Source organism: Astatotilapia calliptera, chromosome 7 (assembly GCF_964374335.1).
Source record: "Astatotilapia calliptera chromosome 7, fAstCal68.1, whole genome shotgun sequence".
Taxonomy (NCBI): Eukaryota; Metazoa; Chordata; class Actinopteri; order Cichliformes; family Cichlidae; genus Astatotilapia; species Astatotilapia calliptera.
This window is the reverse complement of record NC_137428.1, coordinates 57,073,797-57,092,887: the sequence shown is the minus strand read 5'-3', so window position 1 is coordinate 57,092,887 and position 19,091 is coordinate 57,073,797. Positions and strand designations below refer to the sequence as shown.

At 40.9% G+C, this 19,091-nt stretch overlaps 1 protein-coding gene across 1 annotated transcript in view; it reads left to right on the top strand.

Annotated features, from left to right (window-relative positions):
* The first annotated feature begins 60 nt into the window (after window positions 1-60).
* otud7a (OTU deubiquitinase 7A) overlaps window positions 61-19,091 on the top strand; it is a 43,278-nt gene continuing 24,247 nt past the window's right edge. The window contains exon 1 of the mRNA XM_026175895.2: window positions 61-210. The gene's annotated coding sequence lies outside the window, so the exon portion shown is untranslated. The remainder of the gene's footprint in view (window positions 211-19,091) is intronic.

The window sequence follows — 19,091 nt, the reverse complement described above, 5'->3', positions numbered from 1 at the left end:
GAGGGCGTGTGCAAAAAAGGGCTCGTAAGAGGCAGACGTCACGCGGCTACTGGAGGAGGCGTGGCTTGGTTCTGCTGCAGCGGAGAGAAACATGACATGGGGATGAGCGAGAGAGAGGGAGTGAGTGACACAGCCTGATAGGAATAAACGGCTCGTCAGAGGTCTGGACTCCAAACGCTATGATGGGGAGCCATGACTGAAGGCAGAACGGTAAGAGACACGGATGGTTTCATCTCCTTTTACATGTACGTCTATGCTGTATTTCGCACACACGGCGCGACACGTAGATTTGGTAGTGAGCACAAAAGGCTGCCACTGCAGACAGGTGCACCTGCCTTTATGGGAGTACGTGCCTCGATGCATTCAACTTCAGCTCCTGTGCGAATACCTTTAATTTTCTTTGGACGAAGACAAACGCACCGAGGCCACATATTTCCTCGACGGTCTGGGATGCTGTAAACATGGACCTCAATGCTTAGTCACAGACCTTTGTGATGTAGCAATATAATATAGGCTTCATCCGAGGCAGCTGGGTATATATGTTTGCAGCCTAGCCTTAAATCACTTTTTAAAATAAAATAAAATAAATCCTATTAGGTTTATGAGGCTGTGAAACCGTGAAGGTTATAATATGTATATTTTCTGAGTATTCCAGACATGGGATATTAATCATTCCAATGTTTTTTTTTTTTCTTTTGGAGGGCCAGGTGGCTTTACATGGAGATGGTGGTAAAATGCATAACGGCTGGTTGTTTTATATTAAATCACAGCAATCTCACTTTCAGCTGAAGCCAAACAATAAGTGCAAACACCACTGCCTCTTTCATTCTGGTGCCTGTATGCTTCTCTTATTGTTGGCCTGGTTGACAAAACCTACCAGCTCTGCCTGCCTGTAAAGATAGTGAGGCCACTGATTCATTGCTGTGGTATTTTTAAAACACATTCACGTCCTCTGACAAAGACCTACATAATAACACCTCTTCTATCACTAATTATATTTGAGCTAGTTGCAACGCTGGTGTAATAAACACCACATAAATATGCAAGATTAGATTTCCGATCAAGTCAACTTTGCTTTCTTAACTTTGCCTCCTAGCCAGGTCTTTACTGCCGGGTTTTAAATTGTTTGCTTAGGTTTGTGAGTCGGGCTGCTGACAGCAGGCGGGTGTGATTTGGAGATAGCTTGAATAGTCGAGGGTAGAGCTACAAAGCTTGGGCCCGTGGCTGCAAGACCAGGCCAGGCCAGGCCAATGCCAGCTCCGTGGAGGGCTTCTGTGCAGCAGGGCACTGGGGAGAGGGCACTTGGCACCTGATCAGTTACCACAGTGAATTCTGTTCCTGTCAGTGGCATTTATCTACAGAAAAGCAGAGCAGAGATGACGGCTGTTGTTGAACTCAGTTGGGCTTTCATGTCACCGAGGCAGTGCCGCTTTATCAAACTGCTCTTCGGCTGATACAGAATGACACCTCCTTGCAAACATCGGTGCCAGTTCCACTACCTACTCGAAAACCTCAGCAGAGAAATTCCCTTCACAACGCATCACTATGGAAAAAAAACCAACAACATTAGATGCATAATAAATGCAACATTTCAGATATTCAGCATTTTACAGCATTTCATGCATATTTTGCATCAGAAACAAGTTCTAATTAAAGTGTTTCTACACTGGTATTAATGTACACAATCAAAAAATATAGATGGGAAGAAGAATCCATCTCCGTGCTTGATGCCCCAAAGTTTAGTGCTTTAGAGGAGATGAAATGAGTCAAGTGCCCATGGTAATCATGGCCAATCACTGACTGCGTAGCTCTGAAGTGGGGCCTGTTCTTCAGACGTCTCTACAGGTGGGGAGGCAGTGTTAAGTGGTCTGTCTGCAGGCAGAGGGAGGTCAGCTAGAGGCCAAAGATGCAGGCAGAGGGGCTTCTTTCACACATCAGCATAGCAGGTAGTGGTTAGCTTTCCAGCCACTGCGCTCTGGTCCAGTGTGAGGCCTTTTTTCTTGAGGCCCTAATTCAGCACACTGTTGAATTTGCGTATGAATGAAAATATGACGTGTACCTCCAAATTACAGATCACCTGTCTCATAAAGCTCCAATAAATCCCTGCACAAGTATTTCCTTTCATACTGCGGTAAAGGCTTCATTCACAGAAGTGTTGTAATAAGATTATTGTGGAAATCCTTTATTGTAGTTTCTATATTTGTCCACGTATACTAGAAAGGGCTTGTGTTTTACAGTTTCGAGTTTTTGATGTCTGAATAACTTTAGAGCTACGTATAAGCTTGCAACCAAAATCCAAAGGGGAGCAACGCAACCTTAAGGTTCCTTAAAAATTCTGTCGTGACGAAGCGCTGACATTTTTGTGTCGTTTTTGTTTAAAGTGATAAGCTGAGACACATGCCAATCAAGCAAACACTCCCACAAAGATGGCCCTCTTTCACCTTTTATGTTGTCGAAATGAATCATTTGTCAGTCGATTAACAGGGACGGCATCCACAAGCCAAGTTTAAATGAAAAGCATTTAAATTCAGAGAATTTCAGAGCTTTCCTTTTAATGTCGAATAATGTTTAATACAGTCAGCTTTCCATGAGCGACTTAAGGTATTTTCCCCATTGTCTTCACTTTTTAATCTGATGTTTAATTTAGAAAACAACCTCTGAAACTCACTCTACTTCCTTTTATTAGCCACTTAAGAAACAACTTCTTGAATCTACCAGGTTTCAACAGATGGTTCGATATGATGTTTGCTCAAACGCAACCTGTAAGAAAGAGGGCTCAGCTGAGACAGGGGGCAACAGGAACTGGATTTTAGGCTGTAGCAAGGAGACGTATGCGTGTGAACACGTTTGTGTCTGCTCCTCCTGCACCTAATTGCATTTGTGTTGCTTGGCTTGTCTGGTGCTGAGTCTGGGAGCAGGGTGCTGCTGGAGACGTCTGCCATTGAAACATTCCCCCCTCAAGGCCTAGTGGGCACAGCCATCCCCTGTCTTGCCTCGAATCAGCAGGGGAGCAGTTTCTAAATCAAACAGAACACTGTTGCACAGGATACCCTTGGTGACTCAATTTAGATTCATGCAGGCCCACAGCGTAGGTCATTTCCATTCATTCCGAGAAATAGGTCAGGCTTCTTTTTCTCCTGCAAATTCCAGCTGTATTTGGTAGAAACTCTGTGTTTCTCCATTTTGTCACATATTAAAAGGCAAACGCACTCACGGGTACGGGTAGAGAGAAGCAGCCGTGCTGTATTTGACTGTAGTCTTCACGTCATTCATTTTCTTAAGTAGAGAAAGAAAACGCTACCCTGTCTATCACTGTCACTGCCCTGTCTTTCCTCTTTGCTTGTTAAGCCAACGAATATATCATTGAATGTTTGACGAAACCCATTCACGGACCAATCAGGAGCCAGTTCAAAAATGTCTGAGAGAAATCGACTGTGTCAGGAATAACTAGTTTTTGTTTACTTATGAACGTTTTCGCTGAACATGTTGATGTCCCCCTACATTTATAGTCACATAGCTGCAGATACTATACATTCATAATTTCACAAGAATCTGTGGTGGGAGGTGTGCTTTGATCATTTCCCTGCAGCTGGTTTCCTCCCACCAGCTTTTGGTGCATCTTTTTACATACTCTAGCTGCGTGGTCTGGACTCCATGTGAGGTCACAGTACGTGTAGGCTGGGGTCACGGAGCATTTTTTTAAAAGATGGTTTAATTGTTTCCCGTACAAAGAAGGAGTAGTGCTTCAATTTGTGCAGTTTATTTGAATTCAATGATACTTTTGAAAATACTGTGCTCGCTTTAGTCAGTTTGACAACACTAACTGCTGTGGCACGTAAGATTTTAGTGTCTTATGATTGTAATCCTCAAGGTTTCCTGGCAAATTGAACAGCTGGCTCTTGTAACCAGCCATTTGGATGTGGGGGAAGTGGCTAGCCTAGCTGTAGGGAGTTGGTAAAAGGCCAAACAACCAAAATAGCAAGATTTAAGGTGAACTTATGATCTGGTGATTCCCTAATAACTGTGTTCTGAGAAGAGACAAACTTTTAACTGGAAACAGAATTTAAAGGATCTTCTACATATGCCTTGGTGGCAGATACAACAGGGCATTCAGAGGTCCTGCTCGCTCTGTGATAATAGGTTGGTATGGGTTCAATAACATGCAAAGAGCTAGGAACACATTAGGAAAATGTGGTGTTGAAGTGAATAATGTACAGATTAATGGGAAATATAGGGAAAATTTGAGCCTTTGAAACCAAATAGTGAATCAATTAAAGGGATTTGGTGGCTCTCTTACATTGTGGGGGCATTTTGCTGGGTTCCCTTTTTCTTTAAAAGGAAGAGTCACCGCAGTTTTGTTCTATTCGCTTTCATCCTGTGACAAAACATTTCTATCCTGATCATAATTCTGATGGCCACCAAATAATAAGCAAATCTTTGGAAGAACGGTTAATTTCCACAAATGTTATGAATCAGAACAAACAAGGGGTATTTTGAAATTGTTTCCTTGGGCATCCCTCTTCACCTCGTTTGGCTAGCAACCTAATTGTCTCTCTCAAACTGCACTCGAGTTTACTAGAGTGATATATATTCATTTAATACCAAGATTATGTTCTGTTATGATTAGTTATTTGAATACTTTTTCAGCATCTTTGCATATTAAAACTTAACTGTCCTGTTAGGGTTCCTTATATTGGACAGAGCCTGTTTAGGAAGGGCTTAGCAAAGGAGAGTATAAAGGTACAAATGCTCCCTAGGGGTTTGTATACCTGACATGTTTTATTTTGAGTACTATATTAAGGATAAGGTTATGTGATACTGCCCTCTCCACCTACTTGAGTGTACATGCACAGCCATGCATGCACCCTCCCACACAATCAATCCAAAAGTGATGAAACTCTGTACAATGTTGGTATTGTGTGATGTAGATTTTGATATATAACAGGTGTCAGAATATCTTTTTATCTGTTTCCCTTCTTGTTCGAATGACCATGAAATTTCTTATTTGCCTGTGTAGTGTATTGTTTTAATAATAGATTATATTGTTACAAAGACATCTGTCAAACAGGGATTTTTGTAGGTGATTGGGTAGGAGCATCTTCAAAACAGCAGCTCTCGCAGTGGTTTGACAGTACCTATCCAAATGTGCACAAAAAAGGAGAGCCAGTGGTGACAGTGTCAAGGGTGTTAAAGGCTGACTGATCCTTTTGGGGGAGAGAGGGCTGGGTTTGCGCTCCAATTTCACAGAAGAGTTACTGTCTTGCAAATAGCTGAAGACTTAATACTAATGAAAGCTGTCAGAATATACAGAGAACTTCATAAGGGGCTTTGTAAGTGCAGGCTGGTATACGTGCCCATCTTGACCTGTCTGTTGCCAAAATCATCTACAATGGGCCTGAATATCCAAACTAGGCCACTGAGCGATGGCTCAGTCTGATGAGTTCTGTGTTGTTTTTTACAGTTACGTCCATAATTTGTCAGACGGAGACACAGTTTTTGCAGTTTTACCTCTGTACACCACCACAGTGGATTTTAAATCAAGTAATCAAGTGGTTTCTCAAAAGGGTTGCATTAACTGTTTAGGAATTAATTCAACATTAATTGTAAAACATACTTTAATGTAATTTTAATCATAAAGACTGCTTTTAATACTTGAAAGTATTTTGCAGTTAATGACTCCCTGAAGTTTAGAACCCATGAAGAACAATTGCATTCCTCCCTTGATGAGCTCTGCCAGACATTTCGATGCTGGGGAGCCCAGCTGTCTTGGGGCGAGAGGCAGGGTACACCCTGGACAGGTCGCAGTTTGAATCAATTTCAGATATTAAATCTCCTTTATTTATCATGCAAGAATGAAATGAACAGGCGTCATGTAGCCATGATGCTGCAGACTGTGTATAAAAATCACTCTAATTACTAAACATTTAACAAAATCCTCGTAAAACCTTTTAAATTGATACCATCATTGGTACCATCACTTCAATCACATATTGGCTTTGCTCCTGTGGTGATGTACAGAAAAAAAACTGCAAAAAACTGTCTTTGTCCAAGGAATTATGGACCAAACTATATCATGTGGATATCTGGGTGCAGTGTTACTGTTTACTCTGGGAGTAAATGGCAGAAGGATACACATTAGGGGAAAAAAGCAAACTGGGAGAAGCAGTATGAAGCTTTAGGTAATGTTCTCCTGGGAAATCTTTCATCCTTGCATTTGTCGCATATAGCCGCTCATGGCAACAGTATTCCCTGGTAGCAGTGGCCCGAAATAGTTTATGTTGTGGACTTGGTTTCCAGACTCCGCGGGTTTCAGTGTAATCATCTGTGGGATGTGTTGGATCTGGTCTGTGAATTCAACATAGACTGCAACATGGATTTGCCTCTAACGTCTCAGTGCACAGTACAACAGGACATCTTCAGAGGGCACGTTCAGTCCATTCATCAAAGCGTAAAAGCAGCACAAGGGCGCCCTACACTGTATTGTTCTCCCGATTTCTCATGGTACCAAGATGAAATCATGGAAATAATCAGGCTAGCAAGATATTTTGAAGTACTGTATATCCTCTTTCCATAACTGTGTGGTCGTTCTGAAATTCAAAGAGTGAATTGAAGGGACATCATTCGAACCTGCTTTATACATTTTTTGGTCATAGACAAGTAAAGTAACAGTGTAGTTGGATAATCTGCAGGAGATGAAAAGCTTATAAACCCATCGTACAAGAGATCCTCAAGAACTGAGAGTACTCAAAGACTTGCAGGCCTTTGAGCTTGTGAGAATAGTGAAAGCAAGCACTAACAGAGGACACTCTCCCTCAGCAGAAACTCAAACAGGAAACACCAGCTGGCTTCACTTATCTCACGTGGCATCAGAAGATTCATCATATTCAGACAACAAGCATTTCTATATATCTAATCTGTGCATATCTTACCCTACGTGCTTGAAACACTCTCTGCAAGACTTTAGTATACCTGACATAGGTTGCGAAGTACTATTTATATCCACAATATGCAAGTTTTTTGTTTGCCTTTGTTTGGCTTTTTTCTTCAAATCAACAAAAGTCAAGCTCCTGCTTTGGAAGTGCTTCAGTCTGTAGTCGCAGCTGTCTGCTTGTGGCATTCTTTCTAAAAGGAACCAGTCGGGAAAAGAGGTATTGGCCGCTGCAGCAGGAAGGCTGAAGGGACTGACATTTTAAGGGGTGATGATCTTGTTCTGTGCCCCTCAGCAACCAGCTCTTTGTTTCGGTGCACGCTGTACACACAGCTGAGCTGTGTTCAGCTCTGCCAGAACCAGAAATTTAATTTCACTCCACAGTCATGTGAAAAGGAAAGTTTTATGGAAAGACTCTGTATGACTTTATCAGTCTCTTAATTCTTGTGAAGGGATTTTGGTCCACTCGTCTTTACAACATTGCTTCAGTTCATTGTGGTTTGTGGATGTTCATTTATGCAGAGCTTTGTTAAGGTCCTGCCACAGCCTGTCAGTCAGGTTGAGGTTTGGACTTTTGGACATTGCAACATCTTTATTTTTTTCTTTTTCAGCCATTGTGTTATAGATTTGCTGCTGCAATTGTGATCATTGTCTTGTTGCACGAACCAGTTTTGGCCAATTTTTAGTTTTAGCAATCAGATGACGTCATATTTGACTCTAGAATACTTATCGTAGTCAAATCAATGACTGCTAGATTCCCAGGTCATGTAGCAGCAAAATAAACCCAAACATCACCTCTTGACCACTGTGGTTGACAGTTTATATGAGGTGTTAGCTCTGATGTGCTGATTTTCTGTTTCATTTGGTCTCTTCTGTCAAGCGGATGCTGCTCTTTCTTGTCTAATCTAAGCTGTGCTGGCGTGTTCCTTTTTCTTTTTCTTTTCTAATTGTACTGCCTTGAACTTTAACATTTAAGATGCCGTCTGAGGCCTGTAGAGTCTTAAGATCTACCTCTCGGGGTTTGTTTGCAGTTTCTCTGAGCATTACACAGTCTGACCTTGGGGTGTATTTGCTGGGAACATTGTTGCATTGTGTCAACGCACATCTGAATGCTCCACACTAATAAACTGACAAAACTTATGCTTTTATAGAGGTGCTCACACTTGCTGATGATCATTTAATCAAGTGCATTTGATTAACAGCACCGGGCTGCTCCTTACCCCGTTTAAGTACACCCCGAGGGGCTACTTAAATTTTTAACAGGACTCCAAAATGATGTACGAGGTGCGAACTCTTGTTTTTGTCTCTGTAAATAATCCAAAACAAGCATAAAGCAGAAAAGTTGTTTGTAAACTTTAATAAAGCCTGATAGTAAGTTGTGTTTTTTTGTTTTTTTTTACCTTTTAATTGGTGTTATACGATCAAGGTCCCTCAGGTACTGTAAACAGCACATTATCCATGTTGTGGAGTGCATCATTAATCACAATTTACCTCAAATAATAATAATGTGATAATACATTTTAGCGCTAATTGACAAAATCTCTTCACTACATAAATTTGCTGTGGTGGCGGTATGCAGCGCAGTAATGAAATGCAAAGTGACATTATTGCTTCTGGCAGCATCTTTCTCACAGCAGCTAACAGTAATCTGCGCAGAGGTGTGCTTTTTTTTTAAAGTTTAAAGTATGAGAGAAGAACAAAAGGTAACGGTATGAGTGTACACTGTACGCCACTTCATTATAGACACTGTCAAGAGGTCAAGAAATTTTGCCTTGCATTAAACAAAAGTAATTAGGGTTTGACGTAAAACAGAGCGCATCGTTCCACATTGTCAGCTTACCCTCTTCCTCCATGTTCTTGTCCATGGAAGTGCTTCTCAGCAGTTGATTTCTCTGAGTGTGGGGATGCTCTCAAATCCCTGCAAAGACGTGTCATCTGTTGGTTTTTCTGATGGCAGGGTAAGTCCCGCTACTGAATAAAGTATTATGGAGGGCCAAGCAGGGACACAGCACACTCCCAGATGCTGATTGGAGAGGGAGAGACAGACATGGCGGGTGCTCGCAAAAATCTAAATGATTTACCATGATGAGCTGACACCTGGTCAAGACGTCTGCTGTCCAGTGCATTGATTGAAACAGCATGCATTCCACAGTCCACCTATTATACTGTCTAGATGATGGGATATACGCATTTAAACCAAACAGGGACCTTGAAAAATGAAACCAATGTACCGGTAGAAGTAAAAAAAAAACTGCAGTTCTTTAAAAAGCCACTTGAGGCAGTGTCCGTGTTCAGGGATTCAAATGGTTTTGGTCTCTATTGCTAATTTCTCCCTTCATAACATCTGCATCAAATATTAGTACTATTCTTTTTTAACCCACATGTTTGGATTTTGTTAAGGTTTTAAGTTAGAGATGTGGCCACTTGAATTGACATGCTTTGACATTTGCTTTGACATGGGCCTGTTGGTTTTTGCAGTGTTTTCTTCTTCTTTTTAAAAAAAATCGCATTAACTGTCTAAATAATACGGCCTGCTGCATGGAACAGCACATCGAAGAAGTCATCGGTCCAGTTTTGGTGAGTGGCTGCTTTAGCACGGATTAGCAGGCATCTGTGTTTGCGCATTGGAGTCATACAGTTTATTTATGCAGTTTTCTAACAAATTTGTCCTCATTCGTTGATAGATCGCATCAAAAATATGGTAACTTCTAGCTCCAGGAAATTACGATGATGATGGCCATAAAGCTAACCTGATGCCCATCTTTTATCTACAGTCTGTGACGTGAAGGCGCATGCACACACTCCTGAAGCACGTATGCAGTCACCACAATTGCAAGGTTGTTATTATAGCTGCAATTAAGGAGGGACAGAGATTGAGTCTGGCTAACTGATATAAAGTCTGAATAGCAAGTGGCACTTCCACCACTCTGCAATGAAATTCGCTAATTGAATTTTGTGCTCTCAAGCAAGGACAGTCAAAGTGCTTAGTGTTTAGCTTGGCGAGACATTATAATATCCCATTACATGCATTTCCCATGCTAGGAATGTGTGCATTGTAATTTTGAAGCATGCTAATGGACTGCGTTGATTATTCGGTACCGATGCAAGGTGGAAATGAACTGTTTTCCTGGAGCTGTGCTCATTTGTTTCTCCGACATATAATTACCCCAAGTTAAATGTTTTTCCATTACTGTATTTTGCCAGTCTGTGCATTTATGTATTGGCTTCATCAATAATAGCTGTTGCTGTTGTTGTTTGCTTTTGCTGTCTTCATCTTGTACTATATTAAAATGTCTGAGCTGTGTCCATTGTTGCAAAAATAACGGGCTTGTTTTTGTGTTTCTCTCAGACCATAACTGAGAGGGTGGCTTGACATTTTGCTGTGCACAGGCATGTGAATAAGTACTGGGTTAGCATGAATGCCATCCTTTATTAGCTGTCTTGTGTGTTTTGGCAGCCCTTTGTGGAAGCACTTGCTCCGTTAGCTTTGAGATTGGTAAACACGCCGAGGGAACACTGAGTGAACATGCCACAGTGTTCCACACAAACAGGAAAACGTGTGCATATTTTGCATTCACACACACTCATGAACTCCAGAGAGGGGGATCATAGGGTGTTTATCTACCAGTGTTGAGCGCAGCAGTTTGGGCCTGTCGGTTCCTGAAACTGCTAACTGCAGCTCAGCTCACACGCTGGTGATGAAGCCACAGTTGGCTTGAGGAAGCTGCTTCTGCGAGCCAGAATATAAGATTTTATTCCCTGCTTGCCTTGAAGAATCCAAAATATTCCATCCACTAGCGGAGGGATTGCACACTTTGAAGACTGATTTGATTCAATTTGTGTTTAAACAACGAGCCCACATCTTCCATCCAACCGTGATGCATGGGTCTCATGCCACTGTTTTATAAACCAGGCTCAGGTTTTAGGTTTCAGATGTTCTGCTGACACTGAACTAGTATACTGATGGGAAACTATATAGTGAACAGGTTGTTTATGAGCAGTATGCGCTGAGTCAGCCTCTGTGATTGCATTGTTATTTATTTATGAATGTCATTTTCTTTGCAACAGTAACAAATGTTTATCGACCAAAAATCTTTGTTTGAGCCAATCAGTCAGTTTTCTTTAACAAGAAGACACATCGCACAATGAGCAATCAGCAGAAAAACAAAGATCAGATCAGAAGAAATTGTAAATCAAAGTTGATCATTTATATGTACATTTATAAAGAGAAAAGAAAAGGAAAAACAGTCTCCTCTCATGCTGGCGTTGGGTTGAAGACTGACACCAGATGTTCTGCCATTGGCAAGTTTAGCAGTAGATTGTCACCATGTCACACTAAGTCTTTATAAAAAGGTTTCATCCACCATCGTCAGACTAAAAATGTTGAATTCTTTTCGTATTAGGTGGAAACCAATGTTAAGGCGATGAACTTTGTCATAGCTAGCTGAAGGCTGGTGATGTGTGACCTGGTGCCATAAATCAACTTCTAAGAGGAGAATGTATCAGATGTACTGCTACTGCCTTGTCAGTACTGGCCAACAGGGCTGACTACAGGGACCCTGAAACTGGTAGCTGATGGATCGGTGATAGGCCCCTGTCACACATGGCTAAAGGAAGTGAGTATTCCCCAACTGATTCTGGAGTGGTTACTGGGAATAGCTATGAAACTGTTTGCTAAAGCACCAGTCACGCAAGCTCAGAGAACAGTCAGGGATCCCCCTGGTAACCACTGCTCATTGGGGAGTTGCTCATTGCTCAATTGCTCATGGATTCCAATTGCTAAGTGATTCCTAGAGTTTGCTTGGTTGCCCCAGTGACAGCCAGCAACCACTGGCCAACTGGATGGAGAATACACATTTTTCCTACCAACCAGAGCATGTCAGTAGGTTACTGATTGTTCTTTTGGCCTATGAGACTGAGGCCTTAGATAGCTAGCTAATGATAGCTCAGTTGCAAACACCATTGCTTTGACAGTGAAGAATTACTTGTCTTTACCTCAATATTGACACGTCCACATGAAAATTACATGTAAATGTGCTTTTGTAGTTGATGCATGAATATAAGTGCAGGATTGTAGATAGTGCATAATTAAGATCTCATAAATCTAGCACCTTTACAGGTATCCCTATAGCAAAGCCAAGCCCCTCCTGCAGCCTCCTTTGAGTGCACCCTGGGTTGTTTTCTGTGTGTCTTTGCCCCCTCACTCTCTCCCTCACGTTCCTTTATGAGCTAGATTGTCTTACCAAAAAAAAAGACAAAAGGACCAAAAAATATTCTAGCACTTTTATTTTGGGAAGTTACCACAGCAATATTATAGTGTTTAGCCCAAATTTTGCACTAGTGAGGAGCAACTATGCAGAAGCGCTGCAGAGGTGGGCCGACAGTCGACTAGGACAACACCTGGCGTGCTCTCGATTCCTCTCTCTGTGAGGTTACAAACTCTTTAGTTTGCACTTTCGGCATCTGCTGTTTCGGGAAAGTTAGCAGATGCCAAATGTGCAAACAAACGTACCAGTGACGTTAACTCTAATGACTTTAAACCTCAGGATCCTAAGATGGATAACGTTATTAGGGTAAACAACAGTGCACAGATAGTAGCTCAGTCGGTAAAATAGAAAGTGTTAGATGCTGACACAAACGTGACGGAGAAGAGGGAAAGAGCAGAGCTGGTGAGAAAGTAGATGAAAAACATTGCTCAGAAACTTTGCTCTCTTAACTTTGGCTGTTTATGCAAAACATGCCTTAATCCTACATTCTTTCTAATGGTTTGGCCTTCAGGAAATTATGCCTTAACTCCTTTGATCCGTGTCTTCAATAAATATTTTCCTGATGAGTTTAATGTCTAGTTTTAAGCTGTACCAACGTGATTGTCATTTTATTAATTAAGATCCCAAGAGTGAGAAGTGGATAAGGTACGGTGGGCTTCAGGACAAGTTTCTACTCTGAGAAAATCTGCACTCTTACAGTTTGATCTATCTCTCATTCATCATGTCAAGCTTAAAAACTACACATACGCACACACGAATATTTACATGCACACACATGAAGTCCAAATCATACAGAAGACAAGGCATAAGCTTGTGTGGTGCAGACTAGGGCTGCCACGATTAGTTGACTAGTCACGATTACGTCAACTATCAAAATCGTCGATGGCTAATTTAATAGTCGACATGTCGTTTGAAACTTTGTAAGATGCTGAAAGATGCAGGAAGAAGTAGTAGGATTTAAGAGTGTAATAACGGACTGAAAAAGAAGATGGCAGAAATGCATCTACAAGGATGCCAGCTGCCGTTAAACACTGAAGAAGAAGAAGAAGAAGAAGCAGTCTCCGGTATCATAGTTGTGTCCAAATTCAGGGGCCGCATCCTTCAGAGGCCGTATTTGTAGGCCGATTACGTCACAGCAACGCAACGAAGGCTGTCCGAATTCGAAGACTCTGACAAATGCGGCCGATAAATGCGTCCTCCTTTTCCCCAGATTTGAAGGATGGGTCGGGTGTATCCTTCGTGGCCCAACCTATCCCAGAATTCATAGCGTGGCTCAGCCAGGGTGGCTGTGGCTACAATGTACAATGTAGCTGCCATCACCAGTTTCCAACAATGGCGGCAGCTACTTCGTTTTAATATAACTCTTTCTGGGTCACGAAATAAACTTTTAAGATATTTTAAGGCGAGAATGTAGCTGTGTAAACTTCAAATGTTGGCTCGATTTATCAAGACACCGCATATTTGCAAAAGTGCTCTGACGTTTTCGGAGACGTCTGTTACCCACCACCTCGGTAGCTAGTCGGGGGTTCACGGCTCACTAGAGCCGGTGAGAACACCGAACTCCCGGCACATTGTTTTCAGACCTCCCACGGTCTTTCGCTACTCAGGTTAAACATGATATATGAGTCACTTAGATAACTTAAAAATGTTATTGTTTGGCTTTTTTCAATGTTTTATTTGTTCCTGAGTAAATCGGTTGGGCTGAGATTAAAGTTATAGTTTTTACACCGCTGAATAAACATCAAGCAGAAAACTGATTAAACAGAAATGTGAAATGATCGAGAATTTACTCCAATGTCCTGTTATATATTAGGGAGCAAGGAGCAGACGGCTGAGTGTATTAAACTCCACCGAGACAATCTGCAAATTTAATAACAAGTTTAATAAACTATCATCTTGTCTTTATTTTTGGTTAGCACATACCTTAAACACTTCAAGCTGCAAGCTAATGATAGTTATATAAGAGCAGATGCATGCTGGTGCGATAAGCTGTACGTTTTACGTCCAATGGATGCATGATCTGATTAGTCGACTAATCGCAAAAATAATCGGTGACTAGTCGACTATCAAAATAATTGTTTGTGGCAGCCTACCGCAGACCCATGCACACTCAGACACAGCTATGTGACAAGTGTTGATCTGTGTGGAGGTGTGGCGTGAAATTATGGCTTTGCAGTTTTAACTAACTTGTGAATATCAAAAGGATGATATTGATATAATGCATCAATGGGGAAATTTGATCATTTTAATTAAAAAGATTGGAATCTTTCCCCCTTTTTTTGGTTTTCTAATGGGTGGCGATGAACTGAGAAGGCAAAACTGGTTGTTTCTCATAGCTAGCTGAAGGCTGGTGATGTGTGACATGGCGCCGTGAATCACCTTCTCAGAGAAGAATGTTTCAGATCAGCCCAATCAGATCAAACCAAGCTAGATTTGGAGTATGGAGAGGTAATGAAAGACATGCCAGTCTTCCTGCGTAGCCAGAGTGCCATCAGATAATTTGGATACTGATGTTTATATGTTGTTTTAAAGAGCAAAATTTGTTAAAACATGCACCAAACCTGGACTTTGTTTGCGTGTGTGTTTTCTGTCTTCTTCTGAGAGATAAACATAAAATCGTAATATTTAATATTTGAAATTAATGGGAAATTGACAGCTTTGTGCTACAATTCTGCCGAGTGCACAGTATTTTCTGTTGTAATACAAACTGTGTAGTTCTCTTCAATGTAGTTTCACCTGATGCTAAATTATTTCTTTGGATGTAATAACAAGCAGCTTATAAAAATTACTGACATTCATCTAGTGTCATTGGTAGGTACTGGATTGTGAAATCAGCTTTACAAAGCTTTTCTTTCTTTTTACCACTTATATATACAATTTTTTCCAGTGACAATGCCATCAATGGACCAAAATAGAGTATTTCTTGTGTAATGTGTATTTTTTTTGTTCCCTCCTCTGAATAGTATACCGTATGTGTGTTTGCTCTCCTCTGATTAGAAGCAGTGCTTGGTGGTTGTTGAAAGCATGCTGTAAGGAGGAGGCAATCAAAATCCAAAGTGGAAGCAGACAGGGCATTTTTATGGCCATATAACCCATGAACAAACTGAAAATTAATGAAATCTAACAGTATGCAAAGCATGTAACCAATTGGTTGTGTAATCTGACAGCTACATTAAATCACATTTAAAAAAGCTGGAAATCTAAATCAGAACAGGGGCAGGCTTTTGAAAATCCTGTTTGAGAGCATAACTGCACATGCATGCACTGCTGCTGACCTCATATAGGGTTTGCTGCCTGGCTATTTTCCAGTTATGGAGCAGATGCAGTGCAAAGAGTAGAGTGTGAGTGTTTGTACAGTATGTTCACCTCCCACCTGCTGTGTATCAGCCTTGCACGTGGGCGATCAGCGCTCACTATGGAGACAATTATCTCAGCTATAACTCATCATCTCGCTGTAAAATGGTTACATACACATGCACATCATGGAAAGAAAAGAGGCTGGTGGCACATTTTCACATAATGGCGTAATTTATGGAAAATGACATCTTTAATAGATGACAAATAATCTGTGTGGAACAAATTGCGTTGAATTGATTTTTCCTGTCCATTTAACTATTCGCAAAGAGAGAACTGCACTTTTTCCTTAGGTGTTTTTTTTTTTTTAGATTCACTCACAGTTACCTAATTTCACACATTTTAATCACCCAATACGCAGTGTTGAACATATCAACGGAAGTAGTGGGTGGGACCCCGAGTGTGAGTATTAGCTTAGTGTTGAGGTAAAAAAATAAGTTCAAAAATAATGCCGCATTTCTTAAAAGGTTCATTAAAATTCAGTGGCTATAAGGGCCGTTAAGTAAAGGATTCACGCAGGTAGCTTTATTTACTGGTGGTGTATAGTTCGATAAATCATCTTAAATGCCACCCAATAAAAAGCATCTTTGGTATTTCAGTTATAAACATTAGGAACGAATTACTCTCTGTAGGGTGGATCCGTCAACTCCATGGGTTGGTCTGTTGATAATAATTAAGTTGTTGTCTATCAAAACTTGTAACTGAGCTAAACTCTATATCTAATTAATTTTGTTTTGTAAATGCAGTTAAAATACACACTTTGACTCTATTCTGTTATTTGCGTATCTGTCTGCTACTCGAAAGTTGAGGGAGAGTGAACACAAACACTTAGAGATAGTGGCTGTTGCAAGACCACAAGTTTTTTTGTTTTTTTTTTCACTTCTAGCCTGCAAGTAGAAGTGTTCAGACCACAAGATCAAAGTTACAGAACATACAGCTTGCAGCAAACGAGTTTCTCTCTGAGACAGATATATAGAGTACTGGCATAAAAGGGTACTTATTAGCAGGCGTCGAAAGTTCAGCATGTACTCAACATATATTGGGACTGGTGAGCTTCTTTTGGAAACTATGAAAAGTCTTTTTTTTAACCTCTCAGTAGTTTTAGAAACAAAAGAAGTATTCTGGACATGAATTAACAGCTATAATAATACTGTAAAATATTATTGCATATTATTAAAATAAAGCTTTCTAAGGTTACCAAGCTAACCCTAGTTCTCTGAAATTCAAGTGAGATTTTTTTTTTTTATCTATGGGAAGCACCTTCTGTGATTGGTCATGCCATACGACGCTTCCCATAGTCAGATGTGAAAGAGAAGAACATCTACTTAGACAAAAATGATTTTTTTTCCTGTCAGTGTCACCAATCCACCAGTGAAAGAATTATAAACAAAGGAAAGCTGGAGCTGAGGCGGCAAAGCATTTCACCATTCATTCATCGTAAGACTGATGGTCTGTTTGTGGGCTCCTAATACCCAAGTGTTTTTTAGCAACTCCAAATTTTAACACTTACATTTTGAGCTATTAATCGTAAATGGCAGATGAACCCCTCTGGAGTGCATTAGATTGGAGAGGTGGTAATTCATTTGGTCAGAAGTATGCACTTTTATTGAAAGTTAGTCAGGATCCAGCATGAACCTTTGAGAGTGACTGTTAACAAGTCTAAAATACATTGTCTGTGAAGGTTCTCAGTCATCCAGGTTATTGTAGTCTAAGGAGCTTGGAAAGAAAACATCTGGACTTCTTTAAGTTGCTTGACGATGCTTCACCTTCTTCAGTTCTAAGGTTAAATGGTAGAGTCCCAGATATAAGCCCTATGGGAGTGTCCCCCCCAAGAGGGAAATAGACCCGCTAACAATCCTCTAACTAATCACACGAGCCAAGGTGTGAAAATGGGTGTAGGTCACAATCACCCAAGGTTTCAGGTGAACTCATTGTGAAACCTAGCCCCACCCTATCATGTGATTTCCTGATGTCAAAAGGCCCCGGATGTCAGTGGGCGTTAAGGCATCTGGGAAGGGATCTCAAAACTTGATTATAGATGGCAGACAGTTGGTGTCATAAGCCACCACCTCTGTTCAAAGAGGGTCGTTCACAGTGGACATAGATGGCTTCTTTGACTCCTCTTTTCAAACCATATACACTGAGCAAAATAAGTATTGAACACGCCACTAATTTTCTAAGCAAATGTATTTCTAAAGGTGCTACTGGCATGAAATTCTCAACAGATGTTGGTAACCCATCAAATTCACACATGCAAAGAAATCAAACCTGGAGGGCAGACATAAATGGCCAGTTAAGGTATGTGTAACAATGAGAAATGACAAAGGAAAAATGTATTTAACACATGAATAAAGGGTGATGCAAAAAGGCACAGGAAGTCATGATACCAGCTCAGATCTGTGGTTTGATAGTCTGATTTCTATGCTTGAGTGGAGTCGATGGGTTGTTATCAACATCTGGTGAGGATTTAATGTCAATAGCACATTCAGAAATATATTTACTTAGAAAATTGGTGACATATTCAATACCTGTCTTAAATGCTGTAATTCCATATAACCTGAGGTCAACGTGCCTTTTATTAAAAATTCAAGTTCAAACTAAAAGTGAGGATTGTCTCAGATTTCGAGGTAACGTAGAGTGCTCTCGCCAAATTTTGAGTTTGTACAAATAAACAAGATACATGGAGTTTATGAACCTTTCTTCTGTTGATGTGAATAATGCATGACACTGAAGGATATTTTAGTAGCACTTAGCTTTCACACTAACTCCTCAGCACTTCACAGTGCTGTGCTGAAAGGGTGGAGAGAGGCGTTGGTTGGTGTGACCCATTGGAGGATAGCGTAATAGTCACTGCTGTATTTGAACTGGGACTTATTGCTTACTGTCCTCTCATTTCTTGTGTACATATGCTATATTGCCTAATCACACATCTGCAACCCAACACTAAACTGCTAATGTTGGGAGGGTAACACCAGCATGCCTGTGTACCAAGCTGCTTAACTAAACTCCACAGATACAACACACAGGGAAACATCTGTGGCGATTAGAGGTAATTCAGAGGAAAATACTAGAAATTCACTCTTGAAAGCTGAAGCACAAACTTCTTGGACAGGCTTCACCGCTCAGTAAGCCATGTGTCAGATAATTCCATTAAAAATGCTCCCAAGGGCACCAAGACCATCGACAGAGGTCCAGTTTACTGACTTTAATTAGTGCAAGTAAAGCCAGGACGCCTGTCAATCAAAGCAACCACGCCTCTTACTCCAGTATCCAGAAGTATGCGTTACATTGGGCATTTTAATTTGGAGTGTTTGGCAGTTGACTCACTTTTAGACTCAGCCTCAAGTTTTTGGCACTCATGTTGGCTTTATTTTTCAGCCCTGGAAGTTGCCGCTAGGCGTTCACACACAGCTCTCCTGGGTGATGTCTATAAAAGTTCAGGGCACATGCAGTGCATATGAAAAAGAATCAGATGCCACTCAAGCATTGATTAAATCGCTAGAGATTTGTTTAAGTTAATTAATTTGTAGCCGTTGTTCACC